Source organism: Candoia aspera, chromosome 1, assembly GCF_035149785.1.
Source record: "Candoia aspera isolate rCanAsp1 chromosome 1, rCanAsp1.hap2, whole genome shotgun sequence".
Classification (NCBI taxonomy): domain Eukaryota; kingdom Metazoa; phylum Chordata; class Lepidosauria; order Squamata; family Boidae; genus Candoia; species Candoia aspera.
In genome coordinates this window covers 200,418,421-200,426,385 of record NC_086153.1, presented here as the reverse complement: position 1 = coordinate 200,426,385, position 7,965 = coordinate 200,418,421, and positions in this window count along the sequence as shown.

The window sequence follows — 7,965 nt, the reverse complement described above, 5'->3', positions numbered from 1 at the left end:
AAAAAAAACTCAATGGGGTGTACTTACTTTTTCACATGACGATATGCTTTGAGAAAAGCGAAAGTATGAAATGCATTTTGGTAATGAAATTAAACTCTGTAGACTTAAGGCACAGAGAAAGCAAGCAGCAGACATTTTTCTTGTTCTGGCATTTCTCTCGCTTTCTCTGAAAAGTGGGAAGGCTGTATTTTACTAGTGTTTCATATTCAACCATATTTTTCCCCCCCATCCCCCCCCCATGTTTCTTCAGATTAACTTCCAACAATAAGAAAGCCCAAGAGGTCAATTTGGGAGAATAACATTTCCAGCATGATGGTGCTTTCTTTTTCCACAGCAATCTTCCTAGTCCAGTCCTCTATGCTACTGTGTGGTGACAGTATGCTTACTATACAAGCTACTGCCCATTCTTGCACAAAGAGATAACATGCCCTCTTGTTCTGACTTCAGATAGAATGCTGCATCCTCTGTGATGGCACTGCAGCAATTACTGATATGAAGTTCTTCACCCAAATCTTAGTGTGATGCAATCAAAACAGAATTTGCAAGACAATTAGAAAATCAAGGGCAGGAAAAAGCTGAAAAAGCCTCCAAAATGGGTGAATATACAGTATGAACCTGTTTTTGCCTAGATATCCCAGTAACTAACTATCCTGACTAGCAGCAACTATTCAAGAATTCAGACAGTGCTTTCTCCTGTTCCATCACAAGATCAGGCATTTATCTGAAAGATTAGTTGTGCAAAGCAAGTGCTCCCTGACTGATCTATTTTACCCTTCTCATAAAATGGCCAAGGAGACCCTCATTATGACCATGGGTATGACCAAACTACTGACTTAATAGTTCACAGCAGCACAATAGTATAAAGTAAGCATCAGTGAATACAAATAAGTATGTTTAGAAGAGTAGCTTAAAATTACCTCCTTTGGTTCAATCAAGCACAGTGTCCAGATTATGCTGATTGCACTCTCTCTTTTTTGAGAGATGGCTTTAGTTGGAACCAACTCTTAGCTGGAATATTTGCATGTTAAGAGCCTCGCATAGTTTCCCCTTTGCCTTGTTCTTCCAGGCTGGTGGACGCAGATTTATTTTTCTTTTCTTTTTCTTTTTGCCCCCTCCTTTAAGATAATAATCCCAACACCATTTAAATTTTTTTTCCTGATTTACACATTCTGCTAAATCATGGCTTATTTAAGCATGGTTTATTGATTAAATCAAAATTGGCTGGGGTCTCAAACAGTTCTAAGCTAAAGACACAGTTTGTAAACTACAATGTTTACAAACTATGTACAAACAAAGCACCACTAAACCAAACCCATACAACCCATATCCCTGTGATGTGTGAGCCAAGTCACATGTACTAAGACACAAAGTAACACACATGTGAGGACAGGTATACATGCACACTCACATGCAATATAAGACAAAGGAACCTACATACACTAAAGCACAAAGTAATATACTGTCATGTTCTCGTTCTAATGTCTGGTTAACATTGTAACGTTTCCCATGTCTTTTTCTGTTCCGTGTTCCTTCACCCGGGGTTTTTCCATTCCTTCGCCTTCCATTGTTTTGAAGGCTTGGAATGCATGTTTGGGTTTGCGCTCCTGTTCAAGGTTACTTTCCCAGGCGCGTCTAACGGCTTCTAGCACCTGGGAGAAGGAGCGTCCTGACGGGCGACGGGGCGGGACCTGCTCACAAGCAAGGCTTTTAAGTTTGTATTTGGCGCGCTTTTGCTCATTCTCAGCTTTCTCTGTATTTGCATACTATTCCTTTAATAAATCAGTTATCTTTAAGCCCGAGCTTGTGAGACTGAGTATTTGGGTTTAGGCAATCGTTACATAAAGCTGAGAATCATTTTATCCATTTTCCGCTAGCCCCATCCAATCATTGGATAAGAGGGTACGCTAGCGATGACAGAACCTCAACTTCGCGCAAGTGAGGGAAGCGAAGAGGAGCGGGAGGCGGCCAAAAGCCGGCCAGCGCTAACCTCGAGAGCGCAAAGAGCAGCACGTCGGGAGTTGCGAGATATCCAATTGGACGAGCTGCTGATATCCATGCAGGAGAGTCTCAGGAGTGAACATAGAACGGTTATGGAAAGAGCACCGGGGAGGGGGTCTCCACAATTGTCCTGGGAGCACGAAGTCCCCTTGTCACCGAGGGTGGTGGTAACCAACCAACCCCCGGAGGAGCCGGTCACTCCGGCTCGTATGAGGGCATTAGAAGATAAGATGGATTTAATAGTGACGATCCTCAAGGATCTACCCAGAGAGGATCTACCCAGAGAGGCAGAGCCCACCCCGGAGGATTGGGAAGAAGAGCCGTCACAGTACCCCAGGCACAGTACCATGTCGACCCGGGGGAGAAGCAAGACTCGATCAGCCCGTCAAGGGGGGGAGCGAGAGGCAAGACCTCCTAGGGATCGACCACCCATGGGGGCTCGGCGCACGCTGACATTCGCGGCACCGCCACAGCCAGCTGAGCCGGCAAGAACCTTCCCACCATTTGGAGTGAAGTTCGATGGGGATCCCACAACGCTCTCCTTCTTTATTACTAATGCCAAGCATTATATAGAAGATTGGGGTCGAAACTTTCGGTCTGAACATGGCAAGGTCAATTTCATTGCCAACAAGCTGAGAGGAAGGGCAGCGGATTGGTATGTGCAACTATGCCAAGCTGAGGCAACTGAGTTAGAGGACTTCGATGACTTTTTGTGGGCACTTAAAGAGCATTTCGAAGACCCCCTAGCTCAAGAAACGGCCAAAAATGACCTGCGGAAACTCTACCAAGGGTCCCTCTCAGTTGCCAAATATGCATTGGAGTTTAAAGCTTTGGCAGGAAAAGTGGAAGACTGGTCTGAGCCAACAATCATCGAATTGTTCAAGCAGGGGCTTGAACCCGAAATCCTTCGATGGGCTCTGGGCAGAGATGATCCTAAAACGCTATATGGGTGGATTCAGTTGGCGGGAAGCGCAGAAAATGCCCTACGAACCTATGCCCATACCAAAGAACTTAGACAAACACGTCTCGCTAGAGGAGCGCGCACATCTGGACTTGCCAGCCGCCCCAAACCGAAAACCTGGGAAGAAGAGAGGGAGCAACGGTTCTCCAAGGGTCAGTGCCTCCGATGTGGGAAAGAAGGGCATCGAGCCACGTCGTGCCCGAGACGCCGTCCAGAGGAACGACAGACGAAACCCACGGTAAAGACGCCTGCTCCTGCTCCACCGCGAAAACTGAAGGCAGCCCTCGCGGAACTGGACCCCCCAGTCCTTCCCTTCGGAGAAGAGGAGGAAGAGTTGCAATTCGAGCAACCGGCGGGAAAAGCCTACCACCTGCCCTGAAGGGCGCCCTAGGGCAGGTGGAAGAAACCGGGCGTAACCATGATTCGGTGAGTGGAAACTTCCCCACACTGACTGTTAAAGTTAAACTGAGCTCAAAAACCAAAACGGTGGAAGTGTGGGCCATGCTAGACTCGGGTTGCTCCCGTTCCCTAATGCACCCTGATGTCGTAGCGGCTCTGGAATTGCCCACGTTCCCTTTGCCAAGACCCATGATTTTCACTCAATTGGATGGAACTATGGCGGGAGGGAAAGCAGTCAATCTTTCCACGGGACTGGTCGCCTTGCAGATGGGCTCCCATCAGGAAAAGCTGCCATTTGTGGTAGCTCCAGTGGGGGGTCCTCTGGTAATCTTGGGGATGCCTTGGTTTGTGCAACAAAACCCTTTTATCAACTGGCTGCATAGAACTGTGACGTTTGCAGATGGATTTTACAAAGTACCCGAAAAGGACCTACTGGAGGACATGGAGGGTGGAGGGGTAGCGTATACCACTGTGCAAACGCTTCAACCTCTTGAGGGACTACCCAATCAGTACCAAGATTTTGCTGAAGTATTTGGGGAAAAGGAAGCGGATCGCTTGCCACCCCACCGAAAAACGGACTGTGCCATTGAGTTTTTACCAAATGTAAAATTGCCTCACCCAAAAATATACCCCATGTCTCCCAAAGAGCTTACCACGCTAAGGGAGTTCATTGACAAAAATCTGGCTAGGGGTTTCATTGAGCCGGCAAATTCTCCGGTAGGAGCTCCTGTCCTATTCAGGCCAAAAAAGGATGGGTCATTAAGGCTTTGTACCGATTTCCGCGGGCTCAATGCGGTCTCAATATTAAATAAATATCCTTTGCCCCTGATCAAAGATATGTTATCACATCTGGCCAGAGGCAAAATTTTCTCAAAACTGGATTTGAGAGAGGCTTACTTTCGCATTCGCATAAGGGAAGGGGATGAGTGGAAAACAGCGTTCAACTGTCCTCTTGGGGCTTTCCAATATAAAGTCTTACCATTCGGGTTATCTGGGGCACCTGGGGTTTTTATGCAACTAATCAATGAGGTCTTGCATGACCACCTATTCAAGGGGGTACTAGTATATTTGGATGATGTATTGATTTATACTGAAACCATGTCAGAACATATCCACTTGGTGCGTCAGGTACTGGCTAAATTGAAAAAAGCAGAGTTGTACGCAAAACTGTCAAAATGTGCGTTTCATCAGTCACAAATTGATTACCTAGGGTACCGGATTTCAGCTCAGGGCATTGAAATGGACCCGGCAAAAGTAGAAGCTATCGTGGCATGGGAACCTCCCCGTACCAGGAGACAATTACAAAGTTTCCTTGGATTCTCTAATTTCTATCGGGCATTCGCCCAAAATTTTGCAGAAATCGCCCTCCCCCTTACTGAACTGTTAAAAACTAAAGGACAGGGGGATACGCGACGTTCAAAGAACCCAGGCGCACTCCTTAAATGGACTCCAGCCTGTCAGCAAGCGTTCGAAGCGCTCAAAGAAATCTTTACCACTGAACCAATTTTACAGCATCCAAACCCCTCTAAGCCTTTCGTTGTACAAGTCGATGCTTCTGATTTTTCCATAGGAGCAATTTTATTACAATCTGACCAATCTGGCGCTTTAAAACCCTGTGCCTACCTCTCTCGCAAATTCACAGAAACAGAGAGAAGATGGCATGTTTGGGAGAAAGAGGCTTTTGCTGTAAAAACGGCTTTAGAGACATGGCGACACCTATTGGAAGGCACTTCAAACCCTTTTGAAGTCTGGACTGACCATAAAAACCTGGAAGCTTTAAGCACCAGTCGGAAACTCAGTCCCAAACAGCTGCGCTGGGCTGAGTTTTTCAGCCGCTTTGACTTCACTCTTAAATTTATACCAGGCAAGAAAAACTTTTTAGCTGATGCACTCTCGCGCAGACCCCAAGATGCTGGCCCAGGGCCAACGGTCCAAGGCACCGTCTGGACCGACAAACAATTAAGTTTGGCAGCAGTGACTCGCAGCCAGACCCGAGCGCAATCAACTCCGCCTCCAGCCGCTCTGCCTTCCAGCCACCCACCGCCCTTGTCAATTCCCTCCGATTTGCAACAACAGTTGCTTTCCCACCTTAAAACAGATACTTGGTTGCAAACCAATAGAAACATTTTAACTTTCACCGATGATCTTGCCTGGCGCAACGATCGTCTCTATGTACCCGAGGCAATGCGGAAAACCATACTCCAGCGCTGCCACGATGACAAGCTGGCTGGACATTTTGGCTACGTAAAAACTTTGCACCTCGTTCGCCGCCAATTCTGGTGGCCAACTTTACTCAAAGACTTGAAGGAATATGTCACTGCGTGCCCTGTATGTGCGGCGATAAAGCGCAAACCAGGCAAACCCCAAGGTCTCCTTCAACCCGTTGCCACTCCATCTGTCCCTTGGCAGGATATCTCCATGGACTTTATCGTTGATCTACCCCCTAGTCAACGCAAAACTGTCATTTGGGTCGTCAAAGACTTTTTCTCCAAACAAGCCCACTTTATCCCATGCGCTTCTATCCCCACCGCGCAACAGCTGGCACGCCTCTTCCTCATCCACGTGTACCGCCTCCACGGTATCCCCGCCCGTTTGGTGAGTGACAGAGGCACACAATTTACGTCACAATTTTGGCGGGCATTTTTAAAACTTTTGGGTACAAAACAGTCGCTTTCCACCTCCTGGCATCCGGAAACGGACGGATCTACAGAGGCGGTTAATTCTACATTGGAACAATACCTCAGAGCTTTTGTTAACTACCAACAGGACAACTGGGTCGATTTACTCCCATTTGCTGAGGTCGCTTACAACAATTCCATTCATCAAACCACTGGTCAAGTTCCCTTTAAAACAGTTTTTGGACGTGAATTTGTTCCGATTCCTGAACTTCCTCATCCTCAACCGCTACCAGCCACCCTTGCTGACTGGGCAGACTCTCTCAAAGACTCATGGTCTAATATTCTACTCGCTCTCCGCCATGCCCAGGCTACCTATAAACGCCATGCCGATGCAAAGCGTTCCCCAGAACCATCCTTTGCGGTCGGGGATAAAGTCTACTTATCAACTAAGTTTATCAAGTCCCCACAACCCTCTAAGAAACTTGGTCCTAAATTTGTGGGTCCTTTTCCAATTGTTGCTCAGCTCAACCCTGTTACGTTTAAACTTGATTTGCCTCACAACCTTAAACGTTTACATCCTGTTTTCCATTGTAGTTTACTCAAACCCTGCCTGTCGTCGGACCGTTGGCATCCGCAACCCATTCCTCCACCTCCCCTCATGATTGACAACCAGCAGCACTTCGAAGTGGCATCTATCCTCGACTCCAGACGCCAGCGCTCTGCTTTACAGTACCTCGTCCGCTGGAAACATTTCCCTCATCCTGAATGGGTTGCTGCTCCAGACGTACATTCTCCTCGTCTCGTAACCCAATTTCACTCTGCCTATCCTGACAAACCGGCTCCCTAGTTTCTTTTGGGGGGGCAATATGTCATGTTCTCGTTCTAATGTCTGGTTAACATTGTAACGTTTCCCATGTCTTTTTCTGTTCCGTGTTCCTTCACCCGGGGTTTTTCCATTCCTTCGCCTTCCATTGTTTTGAAGGCTTGGAATGCATGTTTGGGTTTGCGCTCCTGTTCAAGGTTACTTTCCCAGGCGCGTCTAACGGCTTCTAGCACCTGGGAGAAGGAGCGTCCTGACGGGCGACGGGGCGGGACCTGCTCACAAGCAAGGCTTTTAAGTTTGTATTTGGCGCGCTTTTGCTCATTCTCAGCTTTCTCTGTATTTGCATACTATTCCTTTAATAAATCAGTTATCTTTAAGCCCGAGCTTGTGAGACTGAGTATTTGGGTTTAGGCAATCGTTACATATACAGACACACAGACACATATACACAGAAACAAACACAAACTAAAACAGACACAAACAAACAAATATTGTAAGTCGGTGGTGGAGAGCATGGCAGCAATGGAAGGATGATATTAGATAAAGTCTTGGGGATCCCAGAGGGCTGGCATAGTGGCCTGGAGTTAAAGGGAAGGCTGGGGTAGGAAAAAAATGGAGGACAGTGTGGTGGGAGGAAAAAGTGGTACAAGTGCAGCTCCTGTATCAGATGTGCTAATGGCAAGATTTGCAACAGCATGTTGTGGTGAGTTGGCACAAGAATCATTTTTTGTTTGTTCTTTGCAAACTATATTGGCTGTATTGACAGTGTCAGTGCCCTCAAGATTTTACAACTGCCAGCCATTTCCCAATTTTTACAATTGTATCTGGTTGAAAACATTTTTGAAGCCTGCTAAAAGTTAAAATGGCCAAAACTTAAAGTAATTATATGCTCGTCCTTCCAAAAGCTATTCACTAGCAGCAGAGACATCCAGAGTTGGTTGCATTGTTTAGATTTGGAAGGCCACCCAACTCCCAAATGACTCCATATAAACTGCCATATTTGGGAGAAATCTAAAGCAAACTGTAAGAACTGGTAGGCTTATGAAGATGACCTGATCTATCATGTACAACAAACAGATGCAGCTTTTATTTTAAATGGCTACAAGTATGTTTGAAAAACAAATGCAATTCCTTTATTATCTTACATATACAGTACCTTCAGGCAC